A 19,890-nucleotide genomic window follows, 5' to 3' on the forward strand; every position below is an offset into this window, starting at 1 on the left:
TGCATGAGTGTTTTGGTATCTTTACTAAGCCAAGGGTGGAATTGTTTTTTATATGTTTTATTCTTGGAGGGACTTGGGAGCTAAGAGTATCTAAGAAGGTTGAGTTGAAGAATTCAACAGCACTGTCCAGAGGTAGAGATTTAGAGTGTCCCAATTTATCAGTTTGAGAAAATTGGAAAAAGTTATAGGGATAAAGTTGTTGAGATTCTGAGTATGGATGTATTGGTGTAGATGAGGAGAGGAGAGGGTTGCTCTATGGATGAAGGCTGGTAAGTAATCACTGATAGAGTCTGGTAAGGTGCCAGTGTGGGAGATTTTGTTTTGTTGAGAGACAAGGATCCAGTCCAGTATGGAGCCTGGGGGGGGGAGTATTTTTATTAGGTCTGGTTATAGCATTTGTGAGTTTAGTGAAATTACATAGATTGATTGAAATGGTGGGGTTATTGGCAGTAATTTCGTTGCAGTCAATGTTCACATCTCCTAGGATGTATGTCTCAAGCTTGACATTATATGAGGCCCATAGAAGAATTTCCTCAAGTGTGTTAATGTTGTTTCCAGGGGGATATAGAGGGCTATAACACAAATGCTTTTCTGGTTATTTAGTTTGAGATTTACTATGACTAGTTCAGCGTTGTTGGACTGTGAAATAGGATTTTGGTAGGGAGTGATGTAGAGTAGGCTAGAGTAGATTAAGGCTACTCCTCCACCCTTCTTTTTTAGGTGGTCTTGTCTAAGTACTTGAAACACAGGGGGTAGTATTTCAGAGTCTGAAATGTTGGGTTTTAGCCATGTCTCAGAAACAGCTGCTATGTCAGGTTGGTTATGGGATAGCCAAGAGTGAAAGTGGGCTAATTTGTTTCTTAGACTTTGGGTATTGATGGTCAAGATCTTAAGGTATTTAGGGTTGGTAGTATGGGTGGTAATGGGGGGAGATGGAATGCTGCTGGTACTAGGTCCTGAGTTGGGGTGTATGTCTCCTGCTAGGCATAGGCAATTAAATGGGGATGAGAGCAGAGGTTTGGATTTGCTCCTAGAGTTTGGTGGGAGGTACAATAGTCTTTGGGAATATGATGTTTCATTGAGGAGGATAAGAGTTTTAGTTTAAAGCAGAGAAGTGGGTTTGGAAGCACTAGGGGGGAGGATATAGTGTGGAAATGAGATGTAGCAGAGTTATGATGTGTGTTAGGGGTGATGGTGAGGTGAAGAGAGGATAAGAAAGAAGGGGGTAGTTTGTAAGAGGAATAGGAGCTAGCATGGTATAGAGGTATTAGGAGTAGTAGGCTAAGGGAAAGGATGAGAGTGGTTTGAAGAGACATGGTGTAGTTTAGGTATAATGAAATAGTTAGGGGTTAGGTGTTCAGAATGTAATAGGATCATTGGTGGCAGTGCAGGAGAGAGAAGTATGGAAGTGTATCTAGAGCTTTAAGGATTAGGTATGAGGGATGGGTGAGAGAGTATTGGAGGATGGGAGGGGAGGGGATAGTGAGGAGATGAGAGTGGATTGGGTGAGACAAGGGGGAGGGGACTTATGGCTTGTATAAGTGTAGGAGCACTGGTTGTTGATGGGAATTGGGGGTAGGGTGAATGGAGTGGGTAGAGCCAAGGAGACTGAAGAAGGCAAGACTGTGAAGAACAATTAGTGGTTAGGTAGGTAAGCTCAGAGGTAAGGAAAGTATGGAGAATGTAACACTTGTTTACTGTAGTTGTTGTATGCATCATATAACACAAGTCTCCAGCCAAATTCCTTGTAAGCATAACAGCATATTTAACAGCAAGCAGTTTATGTAGTAAAAGCAGTCACAGCTTTAGTTAGTCCCTTAGACTATTGTGAGCATAACAGCATATGTAACAGTAAACAGTTTTTGTAGTAAAAGCAATCAGTACGTCAGTTAGATCCCTAGACTACATAAAGTTAGCTAAGTACTTCAGTTGGAAAACATAAACATGCCTGTTAAAACAGGTGCACCACAAACATTTGAGAAGATCTTAAACACTTGCAGGCACTTACTTGCAGGCGTGCACACTGAAAAGGGTCTGAGGAAGATTCCGCACCACAAGTAGGCCAAAAGATAACTTTCAAAATGGAGCCGCTCAAGGAGACCCACTAATATAGACTAGTTAATGTGCATGGGGGAGGAGGGAGATACAAAATGGGGGAAGGTATAACCAGAAAAAGCAGGTAGAGATCTGGCCTGCCCCATCACATAAAACTGCAAAGAAAGGCAATCAACATAAGACGTGGAAGCCTTGGAGCTGTAATGTAAGTATAAGCAAGGAAGAGGTCGAAGCAGGAAATTAGGAGTGTAAGCAGTTAGTTGCAGAAACACTACTTTATGGCCTTGGTGTGCAACTAATACAAAGGAAGGTAAATCTATCTGGGGGACAAAATACACCAAGTAAATGGTACTTGCCTTACTTTACAAGTATTCAGTGTGGAGGCAGATCTATTTGGGCAAGATACAACAAGTATATTGTTAAGTTATGCCACCCAGTGGCAATAGACAAAGCTATAATTGCCTGGGAGGGGGCTTGCAGGTGTGCACGCCGGCCAAAACAATGTTTAAAAATAACTAGAGTAAAATTAACAAATGTGCTGTAAAAAGAAATGTAAATAACCAGTCACAATGTATAAAACATAACTGTGCCAAGCAGAAATTTCAGATGAGTAGACTATTCTTACTTGCTGCACAATAGTCTCTACACATCTGCTAATAACAAGAACTGTAAATATCTTGTCACCTATGCAGACTTGTCTGGTAGGTATGCTTATTAAAAAGTGTTATTCTTGGCTTGTAATAACTGTAGGGAGAAGCCGGACCATAGCAGTGGTTTTATCTGACAATGTTGCAGTTGCTGGGGGGGGGGGCACCCGAACTGCGATGATGCAGGTAGACCAAGTTTGCTATGCAGACTTGTCTGGTAAGTATCCTTATTAAAAAGTGTTATTCTTGGCTTGCAATAACTGTAGGGAGAAACTGGACCATAGCAGTGGTTTTATCTGGCAATGTTTCAGTTGCTGGGGGGGGGGGGGGGGGGGGCACCCGAACTGCGATGATGCAGGTAGACCAAGATAGCCACATTCCAGCATGACACCATTACAATTACAGCAGGGAAAGGGGACATGGTAAAAAAATGCATTCTGAAATGCAGAACATATGTACAATAAGGGCTTGTATGGTTGGACTTTTATAATGTGATTAATGAAATAGAAGTAGATTCAAGATAAAATGACTGAAAAAGAGGATCTTAAAAATAAATAATATAAAGGAAAATTATAGAATTAGGAATATTGGTCACTTGAAATGCATGGTGGCAATCCCAGCACAGCAACAGCACCGAGTGGCATAAAACAAGCTAATCAATTGATGTGAAGCTGTATAGGTGCTGTGTATAGCACTGAAATTGTACTTTCCTATGCCTACTGTTGAAACATGAATGGAATTATTGCCAGCTGGGGGTGCATGCCAGCATCTCCTCCCATGGCCTCTGTGAGTATGGTGTACAGTACAGGCTATATGACTAAGACATAATGCAGTTTTATAGCATGTATGCAGATAATTTATTATAGAAATGTGTGACTGTGGAGAGTTAGTGCTTATGTATTACCAGGCAGTGCCCTGTGCCAAGCAGAAATTTCAGATGAGTAGACTATTCTTACTTGCTGCACAATAGTCTCTACAGACAACATTCCCTTAGGTGATGAGCACATCTCTTAATAGTGAGTTATTTACATCACAGCAATATCTCTCATCATTAATCTGTTGTGTTCTGATACATTTTGATAATGTCCATAAGCTCCCCAGGAAGGATGTGGGATGACCAAGAAAAACACACAGAAAGACATGCCAGTCCTCTACCTGCTTTTGAGCTGCTGGAAGGTTGTAAATCAACAGCTCTGACATATTCCATTGTGTAACAGGGAAGAAGGATGTCATGCATCTCTCCTTATGCAAATGTTTCTGGTGCAACCTGGGTGGAGGTCACTGACATAAGTGTATTTTACAAATTTTATCACCTCTCCAACACTGTAAGCTGTAAGGGCTGCAATCTCATCAAAGGCTGGGATGACCTTTTCACTGTACCAGTAGTATCTTCATTTGGATGGCAAAGGAAGAGATGGTGCCATACACCTGTACCAGATACTGTTTCTGCTTGTCTGCCAGATGATTTGCTCCAGGTAGAATAGACATCCTTTGGTAGAGACATCCTTTCGTAGACACCCTGGTACATTGCCATGCACTGCCAAGATAGCCACTTCTCAAAGTTTGTTAAGATGTAGTGTGGACACAGATTCTTGCCTTTATGCTCCATAAGTTCCAGCAACACTGGCCCCATTTAAATGTAGGGCCATTAGTTTTAACTCAACATGAGGTAGCACACCAGTTGTGCAGTTCAGTAATTCTCTTGCATGTTACTTTATCAATGTAGAGTATACAGCTGCTGGCATGCAGTGGACTGGGTGGAATAGGGTCCTTCCTATAGGAGAAGATCAAAGGTCCCTTATGTTGGCTGCTCTAACCAGCAGCAGCAGTAAATAACCTTTGTTCATGTTCTCTTTGAATCGCGCAATGAAGCAGTCATACTTAAAAAAGTATTATTCCAAAGTTATGTCTCTGATGGTGAGTTTCTGGTAGGTGTCTTTCCAGCATTACCTCTGCCATATCCATGTAATATTCCACTTGAAGGACTACTTACAATAAATGGCTTGGAACATGTTAGCATGCATTACAGATATCATATTCTGGTTGGCTAGTTCAGTAATGTTGGTGCCTGTTCTTAATCTGTCACATTTTTACAGCAACAGCTGCCTTGCATAGGTCACATGCTGGTGGTCTGCAGTCCACAGAAGCTACATAATATCACTACTAAATTTGGTTATGGCTCATTTACTGCATACTTTGTGATATTTTCACTTACATGCCAAGTACTTCTGTTGCTTTGTGCACATCTAAGCGGAGAGGAGCCTTCTAGTATCAGTTTCCATTTTCTTCTCTGTGATGGGATGATGCTGTAGAGTTCCACAATACATCCTCAAACATATTCTGCTGTAAGTGTGCTGATATACACCTGCTTGCCCTGCTACATGCTTCTTCTTTCTAGCTGTCCCATGTTTCTCTGCTGTTGGAATACAATCCACCTTTCCTTCCATCCACAGCTCCTTATATTGCTATTGTCACCTAGAGATGACCTCTTGGTTTTCTTCTGGCTGCAGAGAATTGTTCCAAACTATAATCTCTGTGCTGGTGTTTGACCGTTTCTACTGCTGCTGATACAGCAGCTTGGAATTTCACTGGGCTTCTTCACAGCAATCACTTATCAACAGATTTGCTTTAGTACTGCTGTCAGCTGAGGCTAGTACTGAAACCTCAAACAAATGTTAATATTAATATTACCGAGCAATGCATGAAAGGAAAATATGTGCTACATGAAACTGATAATATGTGTGACACTGTATCCAAAGACATTACTGTAAAAGTTGGATATAATACAAAGCAATATATAATGAATTAGAAGGAGGTTATGACTATATTACTGAAGACGACAAAGAGGGAACCATAGGAAATAGGGTGCAAAAATGAAGAGTCAGAGATGTACTTGGAAAATAAACTGGTAAAGGAAAAATTAAATGATATTTTAAATGTTGTTAAACTGAATGTGAATAGTTTGAAATCTTATTTGAGAAGATTAGTTATATTATGTTATGTGACAAGGTTAGATGTGAATAGATATGATTATTAAATGCCAGATTGACAAATGAAAAGGAAGTAGTTTGAAACAATTTGGTGAAAATAAATATTTTTGTTAATGGATAAAAAAGTGTGTTCAAGAACATCTAGTTTGTTAAAACTAGGAAATTAAAGTGAACTGTAGCTATAAGCAGGCCAGGAAGGAGAGTGGATGCAGATGTGACCATCCAGAGTGGTCCAGTTAAATTAATTGCACTCCATACTTATACTAAAAAATGGAAAAACAGAAACTTTTTAAACAGGTAAAGAACATGCTTTGTATATAATGGGTTTAATTTTAATTGTAGTGTAAGGGGAAAAATAATAAGGTAGGATTAACTAAGATGTTATAAACAGTGAGGAAAATATAGGGTGGGAAAAATGGTACATAGGAAAGGAAAGAAAAGAAAAGGAAAGACAAGGAAAGGAAAGGCAAGGAAAGAAAAGGAAAGGAAAGGAAAGAAAAGGAAAGGCAAGGAAAGGAAAGGAAAGGAAAGGAAAGAAAAGGAAAGGAAAGAAAAGGAAAGGAAAGGCAAGGAAAGGAAAAGAAAGGAAAGAAAAGGAAAGGCATTACATATAATAAAGGGGATACAGACTGAAACAGCTTATGCAATGTTTCCAGATTTAAAAAAAAAAGAGAGTGAGGAACATGTGTTTCGTTTCCCTAATCTCTTGTAATATAGAATATATGGAATATGTTAAGAAATAATGAAAATAAAACAAGTAGATGTAGTGACTCTAAAGAGTTAAAGGAAGCAATACAGCTGCCTGGAAAGGGCATAATTTAACGCAAGAATTACATTGTATATGCTTGGAGTGGTAGCTATCACTTAAAGAAAAATATAAAAACAAGATTAATTAGAGGTAAAGCCAGAGTTAATAAAAGGTATTAAAAGACAATATAAGAAAGTGAGAGAAGAATGTGAAAATATGTTGGAAAAAGTAATGCAGCATATTTAAGGAAAGAAAATATATACAAAAGAAATAGGAGGAACATGAAAGAGTTGATTAAAAGGCAATGTTTTTAATGGGATGATAGAAGAAATGACTCCATTATTAGATTAGAAATTTAAAAGAGAAAATGTGATAGCAGGTATGCACAAAATAAAGACGGCATAGCAATGATGAAACAGGAGCACATAATACACCTTGTGGAGTAAGTAAAAAGATGTATAAACAAGAAAAAAATAGAGATGAGTGAGGAAAGAACAATTGTGTAAGTAAATTTACCATAACAGTAGATGTTCAAATGATCACTGCTGCAGTATCCCAAGCTATATGGGTATTCTGCCGTAATGTCTGGCCAGTCTCTAACGGTTCAGGGCACTTTCCATGCACTCATACCATTAGTTTTATGCACTTAGCCTTTTAGAACTTTCATGCCAACAGAAAGAGGAAGGCTAAACCACTGTAAGTGCAATGCTAGTTAAAAGAAAATAAATGCCCTCACCCAGCATAAAAATATAAAAAAAAAAACAAAGGGGAAGAAGTGAGAAAGCAGCTACAGCTGCAGTGATCATTCGAACATCTACTGTTATGGTAAGTTTACTTACTTAACCGTATGATGCCCATCACTATGATAACTGCTGCAGTAGCCTTAGCTATATGGATAGATTGGAATAACTTAGAAAGAAGAGGAAGAGTGTGGGTCCAGATGCCTCTGGAGATTGGTTCTAGTAAAGCCTGTCCCAGAACTTGAAAAGTAATCAAATTTATAGCAGTTTGTAAAATTATGTACAGAGGACCACGTTGCTGCTTTTAGAATACTTCTAGACTCTATTCCTTTCCAAAAAAAAAAAAAACAAAGAGAAAGCCAAGGCTCAGGTAACATGGGTCTTGACCCTATCTGGAATAGTTTTGTTATGATGTGTGCAATAAAAATATAATACCTACACTGCTCAGAAAGAGTCTGTTTAGACACTGGTTTTCCTTTTCTCTTAACTTCACAAGAAATGCACAACTGATCAGAAGTTCTGGAAGATTTTGTTCGGTCAAAATAGTATCTGAGTTGTCCGTGGACATCCAAGACATGAAGTATCCTTTCTACCTGATTTTTATGTTGTGGAAAGAAAACAGTGAGATGGATAGCACTGCTTAGAGAAAACTTGGATAACACTTAAGGCTTAAATGATGGGTTTGTTTCTAAAAAAAAAAACACATCTCTGTGAAAAATAAGATAAGGCTGACCCACCATAATAGCTTGCAACCCAGAAACTCTTCTTGCAGATGTCAAAGCAATAAGTAAGAGAGTTTTCCTTTTTTAACACAAAATTGAGGTCCCAACGAGGGTCCTAGGAAATGTCAGATGCAAACTCCCTTTCAAAAACAGAATAATCTCAGAGTGCATTGAAAGAGATGATCCAATGGTAGACATGCTGAAATGGATGACAAAAGAACTTTGACAGAGTAGTAAGAAAGGGTATTGGAGAGTAACATGCAGAAATATAGAAGAACCAGTGACACAGTAGCCATGAATGTGTTCTGGTTATGCTGTCGGCACCAGCTAGAAAACATTTTCGATTTGTTAACATATGATTTTCTAGTAGCATATTTTCTTACCTCCCTTAATACTTGCAGCATGTCCTCTGAAGAAAGGTGCCTAAAAGGTATTAAGATCATATCATCCAGGCAGGCAGTTGCAGTTGTTTGGGATCAGGATGTATCAAACAACCCTGGTCTTGTGTGAGTAAAGTAGATATAAAAAGTGTACAAACCCCTGTTAAAATGCCAAGTATTTGTGATATAAAAAAACGAGACCACAATAAATCATTTCAAAATATTTTCCACCTTTAATGTAACCTATAACCTGTACAATTCAATTGAAAAACAAACAAATCAGTTAGGGGAAAAAAATATAAAAAAGAAAAAATGTACAATAAGCTGGTTGCATAAGTGTGCACACCCTTAAACTAATACTTTGTTACTTTGTTGAAGCACCTTTTGATTTAATTACAGCATTCAGTCTTCTTTGGTAGGAGTCTATCAGCATGGCATATCTTGACTTGGCAATATTTGCCCACTCTTCCTTGCAAAAGTGCTCCAAACCTGTCAGATTGCGAGGGCATGTCTTGTGCACCGCCGTCTTCAGGTCACCCCATAGATTTTCTATTGGATTTAGGTCTGGGTTCTGGCGGGCCATTCCAAAACATTAATTTTCTTCTGGTGAAGCCATTTTTTGTTGATTTGGATGTATGTTTGGGGTCATTGTCATGTTGAAAGGTGAAATTCCTCTTCATCTTCAGCTTTCTAGCAGATGTCTGAAGGTTTTGGGCCAAAAGAGACTGGTATTTGGAACTGTTCATAATTGACTAAAGGCCCAGTTCTAGCTAAAGAAATGCAACCCCAAAGCATCATACTACCACCACCATGCTTCACCTTGGTGATGGTGTTCTTTTGGTGATGCGAAGTGTTGTTTTTGTGCCAAACGTACCTTTTGGAATTGTGGCCAAAATGTTCAACCTTGGTCTCATCAGAACATAACACATTTTCCCACATGCTTTTGGGAGACTTGATGCATTATTTTGCAAATTTTAGCTGGGCCTGGATGTTTTTTTGTGTAAGAAATGGCTTTGGAGAATATGGGAGATTGTTGTCACATGTAGTACACAACCAGTACTTTCTATAAATTCCTGCAGCTCCTTCAGTGTTGGTGTAGGTCTCTTGGCAGCCTCCCTGACCAGTTTTCATATTGTCTTTTAATCAGTTTTGGAGGGATGTCCAGTTCTTTGCAACATCACTGTTGTCCCATATTTTCTCCACTTTTTGATGACTGTCTTCACTGTGTTAGTGGTATATCCAATGCTGTGGAAATTTTTTGTACCCTTCTCCTGACTGATACCTTTCAACAATGAGATCCCTTTCATGCTTTGTAAGTTCTCTGTGAACCATGGCTTTTGCTGTAGCAGGCAACTGAGTAAATGTCAGGAAAATCCTACTAGAACAGCTGAACTTTATTTGGGGTTAATCAGAGTCTCTTTAATTGCTGGTAGATCTGTACCCAAGAAGATTGAATGCTGTAATTAAATCAAAAGGTGCTTCAACAAAGTATTAGTTTAAGGGTGTGCACACTTATGCAACCAGCTTATTGTATTTTTTTTTTATTTTTTATATTTTTCCCCTAACAGATTTGTTTGTTTTTCAGTTGAATTGTACAGGCTATAAGTCACATTAAAGGTGGGAAAAGTTCTGAAATTATTTATTGTGGTCTCATTTTTATTTATATCAAAAAACCTGGCATTTTAACAGTGGTGTTTAAACTTTTTATATCCACTGTTTATATCCAGTCTGGGAGGAAGCTTGTGGTAACTGTCCCTAACCATTTACATTAGAAGCAGGAACCATTGTTGCCTGGGACAGACGGGAGTCACCACAATGCTCTTTGGGGAGTCATTCTAAATCTTTAGAAGTACCCTGGATGTTAGTAGATAAGGTGGGAAAGCATACAGGATACAGGAAGACATCTATCTTCCAGGCCTTCTTGCATGGAGTCCTGGAACAGATTTTGCAAACTGATTATTTACAAAAGACTCAAAAAATCTGAGGACTTGTCTACAGATGTATAAAATCTTGGGAGACCCTCTATTTCAACTTCAGTTCTTGAAGGCCTTTCCTAGGCCTGCGCAGCTTTTGTGCCACAAGATTTTCTGTGAGGGAATGTAAGATGTCTGAAGCATGATATTGTGCTGAAAAGCTATATCCCAGGCTACCATGATTAATTTGCAAAGAGTGTAAGATCTGGTTCACACTTAGTTGTTTTTTTTTTTTTTTTTTTTTACTACATCACTCTGGTATTGTCTGTAAATACTTGTAGAGGTCCTGGGACTGCAAATGATTTAGAGAGTTGAGAACATTTATGAGTGCTAACATTTATTTTATAGTGACGTGTTTTAGTCTGTTTTTTCTTTTTGTTCTAAAGACCCTAACCCCCATAGAAATTGATCCCCAAGCAAAATCTGAGGCTTCTGTTATGATTGATTGTGCTGGAGCAGAAGGGGAGACCTGGATTCTGAGTTATTTGGTTTCTATACCACATAATTTCCCTTTTCAGAAATACTAGAATTAGAATTTGAAAGATCAAATGATGTTGGTGCTAGGACCACAGGTATTTCATTTAACACTGGATTTTTCCCATGTGGAATCTTGCAAGAGGTATCATGAGAATCATGGAAAACATGAGACTTAGAATCCTGAGGACTTCTTTTGCTTAGACAGATGTCTGAGTGGAAAGCCCCTGGAAGGAATCTAAATATAGATGTATTTGCTCCTGTGGAATAAAAGATTTTTAAACTGAAATGCCAGGAAACATCACAGGAAAACATTTTTTTGAGAAGTAGTTAGAAAAGATTTCAAAATGTTCTGCTGAAATCCCAGCCTATATGTGTAGGAGATCTCTCGCCTGAGAGAGACAGACTTTGAAAAACAGTCTGCTAAGATGAGCAAGTCTTCTAAATAAGGGAAAATTGGAATATCTTTAAGACTGCAATATGCAATCACTGGAGCCAGACACTTTATATACACAATTTGGGCAGTGGATAGCCCAAAGGGTAAGGCAAAGAACTGATAATGTGATCCAGACACATAAAAAAACCTTAAGAAACTCCTGAAATCTGGAATGAAAGTAGTGTGGTGATGTAGTGACATAATTATAAATATTTAAGTCTAAAATCATTGGAAAACTGAAACTGGAAAAAGGGGAATAAAAGGAAACAAATTGTAAAGAGACAGCATTTTGAATTTTGTCACCATAACAAACTGATTTAGGAAAGAAAGGTCTAGAACTGATCTCCAAGAGTTTCTGTCTTTGGCACCAGAAATATCTTGGAATAAAACTCTTCACCTTTGGGGGGGTGGTGCAGGATCTATCACTCCCCTGGCAAGCAAATACTATATGACAGGAGGAAAAAGAACATTTTGATCTGGTGGATGAGGAATAACATGAAAATAAGCAGCCAAAACAGTTACACAGAGAGAGATAACACTCAAATAATTTAAGAAAAATAAGTGACCAGTCTATGCCAGGAAAACGGACTTAGTTGTACATTTTATGAAAAGTATGAATATTTCAGAAAAACAATAATCCATAAAGATGTTAAATGAGCAGTTTCAGAAAGGGATCAGGGATATGCAGGGATATCAGACAATAATAAAAATTAGAAAAAAAGGGGAAAAGATTTTTTTTTAAATGTGTCATATTGCATTGCATAATGTTTGTTTGTGTCTTTCGGCTTTTCCCGGTTAGGGGTTGTCACAGCAGAACTCCGGTCCGCTAATGATTGGTAGTTGAGTTTTTACATGCCGAGTTACCAGCCCTGATGCACAACCTTCAACGAAGGTACACCCATTCACGCATGTTTCCACGCAGAAGATGCTCCAGCTGAGAATCGAACCGGACAGCGTCTTTCTGTGAGGTGACAACGCTACCGCAGCACCACCACCGCGTGTATTGCATTGCATAATACAAGTCATATTTATTTTTTTATTTATTTGTATTTGTTTTTTTGCATAGAGAACTGATCTCCATTGACCATTTTCAGACTCAGCCTGGGAAAAGTTATCTGATTAAGCAATTTGTTTAGGGTCACACAATTAGGCAGCAGAGGCTGAGGGATTCAAACCTTGCACCATTAATGCCACAGAAAACACCTCATTAACAACTCCTTAACTCTCTAATCCAGTTGCCAGACAGAAAGTTATCACTATTACAAGTAAGAATAACAAATATAATGAATGACCTAGTAGGGATGAGTATAAACAGTATAAAAAGGAGAGAAATTAGAAAATGCTTATTAATGAAACTGTGGACAGTATTCTATGAAGAAAATAGAAGGAAAGTAATTTGCTTGTGATATATCAAAAGCCTTTAGTAACAGAAATAATAAGAAAGCATGGACAATGTTAGAAAGTTATGGGATAAAAATGTAAAATCATTATAATGTGTTAAGAACATGAATGAGAATTAAAATACTACAGTAATAGACAATGCACGGTTAAGAGAAATAGTTAGGATGGGTGAAGGTCAACAGTACCCATGATTGAGATAATAATAAACATTGTGCAATAGTAAATAAAACCAGATAGCAAAAACTGAGAAATATAACATAGAATAAATGTATATATTGCATTGACATATGAATATTTGATTTTGATAGTAAAACATAAAGTGTGCATAAAGGAAATAGACATGGAAATGAAGAGTACCATGGTAAGGCTAGTGTTACACTGAAGCAAAGAGAAAAGTAAAAGTATAGCAACAGAGTTAAATGATGAATAATAATTTATTAGGTAGATATTTCATTTTGGGGACTAATATACAGAAATAATGTATGTACAAAGAAGACATGGTAATGCCTTCTAGAAACATTGAGAGAATTAACACAGCTATTAAAAACTTTGTAAGTTTCATTTAAAAAAGAAAGTATAATATTTACTTGGATGGGAACCTTAAGCTATGGATATAGTACAACAGAAAAAGAAAATACTCTTTAGAAATAATATTTACTTTCTTTGAGAGAATCAAGATTAAGTCCTTTGAAGAGGGATGTTTTATATAACGACATGAAAATTAGCCATTAGTGTTGTTGAATGCCATAATGGATTTTGGAATCAACAAATATGCATTGTGGTTTAAAACAGATATTTATATAAAAAGAGAACTCTCTTGAGAGAGTAATGTTAAGAAATATAGGTAACATTAGGTACATGTTAAAGTGGAGGAACAAAAGAAAAAGACAGTAAGAAAATATTTTTGTAGCAAGTGTAGATAAAGGAAATGGAAGAAAAGTGGAAGATAAGATGTAAAAAAATTATTACTTTTTGGGGTAGATGATTGGGAGAACTTGAAAAAAAGTAGAGAAAGTGCATATTGAAGAGAAAAAGGAGTTACGTAGAGGGTTCTGAACATAATGACTCTTTGGGCTAGATTACAAATTACTTACTTTCAGTGTAAGTGGCTGACTCTGTTGTAAGTCTGCTTTATAGATATGCCTTGCACCAGGAAATCACTTACAATGAGTGCAAGTCTTTTGGAATCTGGCCCTTTATGGAGGCTTTCATACAGATTGCCTTAGGATAAATGGGTTTTTGGAAGAAAAATGCTGGTGTTTTCTTTCAACAAATGTTAAGATAAAATAATATAGATATGATTTTTTATGGAATTTATGAAAATAAGAATTCCTATAAAGAGGAAATATTAATTATGGCAGTCAAGGCATACATTTGGCACATATGGACGAGGAAGGTTTTAAATTTATTTATAATAAGCCAATGCATTTAAATGATATGTTGAATCAGATGTGACTTTGGTTTTGGTGAAAAGAGTGAAACGTGTTGAAAATAAAATTAGAGACATAAAAGTGTGTTAAAATGTAAATACATAAATATGTACTTATATAAATTTTGGCAAATAGTCAGGGTTTATAAATCCATTTTTAACAATAAAATCTTGCTACTCTTTTTCATTAAGTAGCCTGGGACATTTTAGAATCACTTACGCTATCACACTTTCAAGCAGATGTTACCTTGGTGTAACTTCTCATCTAAAAGAATACATTTCAGGAGTGCAGCTCCCCATCATGCAATACTTCAGTGTCAGTATTGGAAAAACTGCTCTAAGCCCCTGGTGTGGATATAATACTGACAGTCTTCTGACTTTTCTGGCTGTAAGGTTGGATATACTATTTGTTGAGATACTTTTGTATGCATGCATTGATACAAGAATGTATTTATCATAGTTACACTTGTTTAGTGGGTTGTTTTGAGTCTTCGGGGATACCACGGAGATTACTTGTTTTTTATTTATTATAGTTCCATACCACACAATGCTATTATACTGCATTCAGTGTCTAGTGATTCATCAGGTTACGTTTACATTTAATGCTAGGCAGATCAGAAGATTGTAAGTTCCATCCCGATTCACAAATCTTAGACTCATATTCTACTATTAATACAGTAGCATACCATAAAGGAAGAAACTACACTCCTGAGAATAATTTCTTTGAATGAGATATTAAACCAAGTCCAATTTAAAGAGATTGTGGTAAGCTAAAATGAATGTTTCATACTACATAATTTTTAAACTTTGTGGTTCTTGTGTTCACGGCCAGAGACCTTCAAAAAAACAGACTCTTTGATACTGAATGTAAGTTTATGGTTTCCAGCCCATTGAATGATACTATTTTTTTGAAATTTGGCAGATAATTTTAGCCTCTATTGTTGGTCAGAAGCTTTTATTTCATAGCCTAGGGATTAACTGTGTTATAAATCTGTCTTTTTTGACAGTATTATTTAAATGATTACACATTTCATATCACCATGCCCATATGATTTAGAGCCATGCACTTATTTATTTATTTAATTTATTTATTTACATTTGTTTACTGGGAAATTCCAACTAGACACAAGTCCTTTTTCAGTGGAGGCCCAGGGAGAAAAGCTCCACAGAACAATAAATGAGCAACAGAGTACATGAAGAACAATTGAATATACATACAATAGCAAATAATACATACTGCAGCAAACATTATATATATATATATATATATATATATATATATATATATATATATATATATATATATATATATATATATACACATATTTATATATATATATATATATATATATATACAATATGAAACATAGTCTTTCGGCTTTTCCCAGTTAGTGGTCGGCACAGTAGATCACTGGTCTGCTTATGACTGGCAGTAGATTTTACAGTGTCGAGTTGCCAGCCCAGTGCCCAACATTCAGAGAAGGCACACACACACTCACGCACCTACCTGCATGTCTTTTTAAGGTATAGTCAATCACAGGGAGGACATGCAGACTCTGCACAGAAGTTGCTCCAGCTGAGAATCTAACTGGAGAGCCTCTTGCTGTGACATGATAACACTAACCTCTGCATCACTGCGGCCGATACAATATGAAACATAGTAATGAACAGATATACCAATATCTAGCTAGAGGCTATGAATAAAGGAAGGCTGTACATACAGATAGTTCTAAGCTCAAACGGATACTGTTCTAAACTCGTAAACCTAAGTCTTATATACTAATATTGCACTAAAAGCAAACAGATATAAAGCAGATGCACCACGCAAAGGTGGAACAAGCTAGAAGGCCTAATGGGATGGAAGAGGAAGATAGAAGAGTAAAAGAGGAGACTGAGTGAGTAGTATACATGGTAGTGAGAGGAAGCTAGGTGTAAATTAGTTGGCTATGTATTTGAAGTTGAGATGAAGAGAAGTAGTTAAGCATGTTATAACAGGTCTGAGAGATTGAGTGAGGAGGGAAGGGGAGGGTAAAGCGTGAACCAGAGCCTACAGAGGAAGGAATGCAATGATCAGACAGTGTGAGGCAGGGTGGCTAGGTGAGGGGGGAGGAAGGGGAGGTAAAAAGTAGAGTTACTAGTCAGGATTGGTGCCTGGGCATAACCAGAGACTTTTTAAGTGAGTTTTAGTGCAGTCATTATTGAAAAGTAATGAGAGGGTTCTACTGTGTCCTGTGTGACAATATGATACATTGCCACCTATGCCAGGAGAAATAGTGCAGTGGATTGTAACATATGCTAGCACAGCTAGCTGGAATTTAGTAAAGAATTATATATTATTTAAATATCAAACTGATTTGTGCAGATGCTAGTGTTGAAAAATATATTTGTAAAGCTGTTTGTGTTAAAATGGTATCAATAGTGTGTCCTGCTGGGCAGAAAAGAAATGTACAGTATTACTGTAACTGTATAAATGTATATATATTGTAACAGATGATACTGGAAGATAGTCCACCTGACAATGAGAAATAGTAAAAAAATTAAATTACTGGGCCTAGGCCATAAAGATGTTATCATACAGTTTTGAATGCAGCCAGAGACAAAAGGTATGTACTAGAAAGCTTCCTGCATTGTCATTGGGGTGATGTAATTGCTACTCTGAAATGGTGGGGTTTGAAATTGTTTTATGACTTCCAGGAGCTGATCTTATCAAGGCTCTCTCTGTGTGTATTATTGTATGCTTTAATATTAGGTGAGACAGAAGTCTCAGGGACAGTCTGTTTCTTGGAACCTGACATAGAAGGATCCCTCACCCACTTAATCTTGCCTTGGTCTAGTATGCAACCAGGGAATAATAATTCTTTACATCAGTCAGGAAAATATAGAGATTAGTTAAGTATTATTTTTTCTGTAACTGTGTGAATCTAGTCATCTGTGTTATTTTAATATTTCCTGTGATTGAAACTCTGGTGTATACTGTAAATAGATATTTAGTATTTTCATATTCTTTTATTATTTATTATTAAATATATGTAAACTTTTCATTGTGACTAGTCCTTTTAGAAAATATTTAAGCTTTGGGAGTATTTGCACAAAAAATATATTTAGTGATAACTCTGACCACACCTGAAAGCCTTGCTGTTGGTCAAACTACCATTTGTTGTTGTTGTGTCTTTTGGCTTATCCTGGTTAGGGGTCGCCACAGTGGAACTCCAGTCCATATTAGTATTAATTGTACACAGTATAATTCTGTACTTTTGTAAGAGCTTTGAAGTAGCTGGCATTGGTTCTGGTGGCAGTGAAACTACCTTATAGTTTGGGTAGAAGGGGGTAGAGCTAGTAAATCTGTGCCAGCCTTTGCCAGTTGTGTGTGTGTGTTTGTGTGTGTGTGTGTGTGTGTGTGTGTGTGTGTGTGTGTGTGTGTGTGTGTGTGTGTGTGTGTGTGTGTGTTTGCAAATAAAATCTCAAAGAGTGATTGGAACAGGGACACATAGCACTGGCTTCACAGAGAGGGTGTAGGAGGACATGCTTTGCAACTCCAATTAAGGACTGAACTCTACAGCTGTGTGAGTGGGGAGCCATACTTGGGCCTTGGAGGGAGGCAGATATAAAGAAATCCAGACCCTGGGCTGACTGCGTTCCCTGTGTGCTAAGGACAATTGTGCTGGATGCAGAGAGAGCTGCATCTGGAAATACTGTGTGTATCTATTTTTGTTCCAAGTGAACATCCCTCTCCATTGTCAATGGTGAGGATTCAGGCTCTTTGAATACTGGCCTAGAGAGGGGACATCACATCATGGGCAAATTACTCCTACACAGTATAAATACAGCCTCTGGTCTTTCATGTACATAATAAATATGTCTTGTGAGACTGAGTCAACAAAAAAGTCAAAAACACACACAAACTTTTAAGTCAAAATTCTGAAACATTTCCATTGCATTTCTTCTTCTCCCTCTGGTGGCCAAATAATAATGACTAGTATGTTTCCTTCCTACTTCTCCTTCTGTACCTCACAGTAGATTAGCTGTTGACTAGGCTCTGCAAATCCACTCTGCAGCATGTCAGGCTGATGAAGGTAGTTTTGGCAAATGCAAAAAGAATGAATACTGTTTGCTAAAACTATTTTCTCTGACAGTGAAGATTACCTTTTTCTCCACTGCTGTGTGATCTCAAAGTAGGCATATATAAGTCCTGGGGTGGTGGTAGGTGTCCCCCACATAGAGGATGCAGGGGGCTTGATCCCCCTTCAACCCCCCAAAATCTTCTAATATTCATGGAAAGCAGTTTCTGTGAATTGTTTTCTATTTGTTTGCATTCATAGAAACTACCTTTGGCAAGTCAACATGAATCTATTAGCACATCTGTTTCAGGATCTCAGTGGAACAACTTTAATATTTTGATGTATATGAACCATACAAGTCACCAAATACAGTACTCTATGTAATACTTTTAACTATGAGATATGTAGTCTAAATGACAAAGAAAAGTATCAATCAGCATAGTTTACTAGCTTGAGGAAGGCACTAAGGAGACTTGTCTTGTAAATGTTCTTAGAATATCTGTAAAATTCATGTAGCTCAAATGTTATGTATAACTCTTTAGAACTTAAATCCAGTTTTAATCACAACTCTGTAAGTTTATAAGATCATGAATCCAAGGGTGACAGCAATAGCATAGAGAATTATGATCAGGTTGACAGTAATACAGTTTCTTATGTTTGAAAAATGGATTACAAAAATGTTTCTCTCAAGAGTGAAGCTTGAGGGGAAATTTCTTGAAATCCATTTTGAGAGCGAATAGCAAACTGAAGTTATAATCAGTGAACCAGTCATATTTCTTTGCATTATATGGAGAGTTTTAGCTCACCACCGGGCAGGATTATTTAACAGCTACACTAAATGTTGCTATTGTATATGCACTGCAGCATGCCATGCACATAATAATGCACTATTTGGTATTCATTATACAACTCTACATGCAGTGTAGAGCCTCAGAAGGAAGAACAATGGCAAAATATGCTAATGAACACATAAGTAACTGAATTACATGCTAATTAACCAATCTGACATGATAGAACTATTCATAAAGCTATAAAGCAATCCTGTACTTTCAGTATAGCCATTTTCCCTGAAATCTAAAACTCTTTGGAGTACAGCTATGATTCCACTTAGAAATAATCCATGTGCCATGCACATGATAACACACTATTTGGTATTCATTATATAACTCTACATGTAGCATGTACTGCAGAGTTTCAAAATGAAAGAAAATGGCAAAATATGCTAATGAACACGTAAGTAGCTGACTTACATGCTAATTATGCAATCTGACATAGTGGAGCTATTCATAAAGCTATAAAGCAATCATGTACATTCGGTATAGCCATTTGCCCTGAAATCCAAAACTCTTTAAATCACAGCTATGATTCCACTTAGAAAAAAAAACATGTTCCCATTTGCTGCTGACATTAGAAAGTTGTATGTACAGCAGAATGTATTTAAAGTTACTGCTGCTGCTTCTGTTGCTAGATATCTGGCAAGACGAAGAATGTTTTTCATACCCTGTTTGACTTGGACTCATGACACCGAAAACTGTACAGCAAAACTGGGTAGACAGGGAAACAGTATAGCAAATATGTAACCATTTCACCCTCATATGAGGCCAAAAGTAAGTGTAGAACCTGTTAAAAAGAACTGCTTAGTGCCATATGCAAGTAGTTATATGTCCCTAAGATGAGACATCTGTCGTGTGTACAGTAATGTCAATAATACTGCATGACTGTGATGTCTGCAATATTCACTTGTGGACTTTGCACAATAATGTGAATAAAGCATTTCACTTTCCCACACATACTGTATATGGAACTGTAACTACATTAAAAATGTGCAAAGGCTAGT

Source organism: Protopterus annectens, chromosome 10.part0 (assembly GCF_019279795.1).
Source record: "Protopterus annectens isolate FY-2018-M chromosome 10.part0, PAN1.0, whole genome shotgun sequence".
Taxonomy (NCBI): Eukaryota; Metazoa; Chordata; order Ceratodontiformes; family Protopteridae; genus Protopterus; species Protopterus annectens.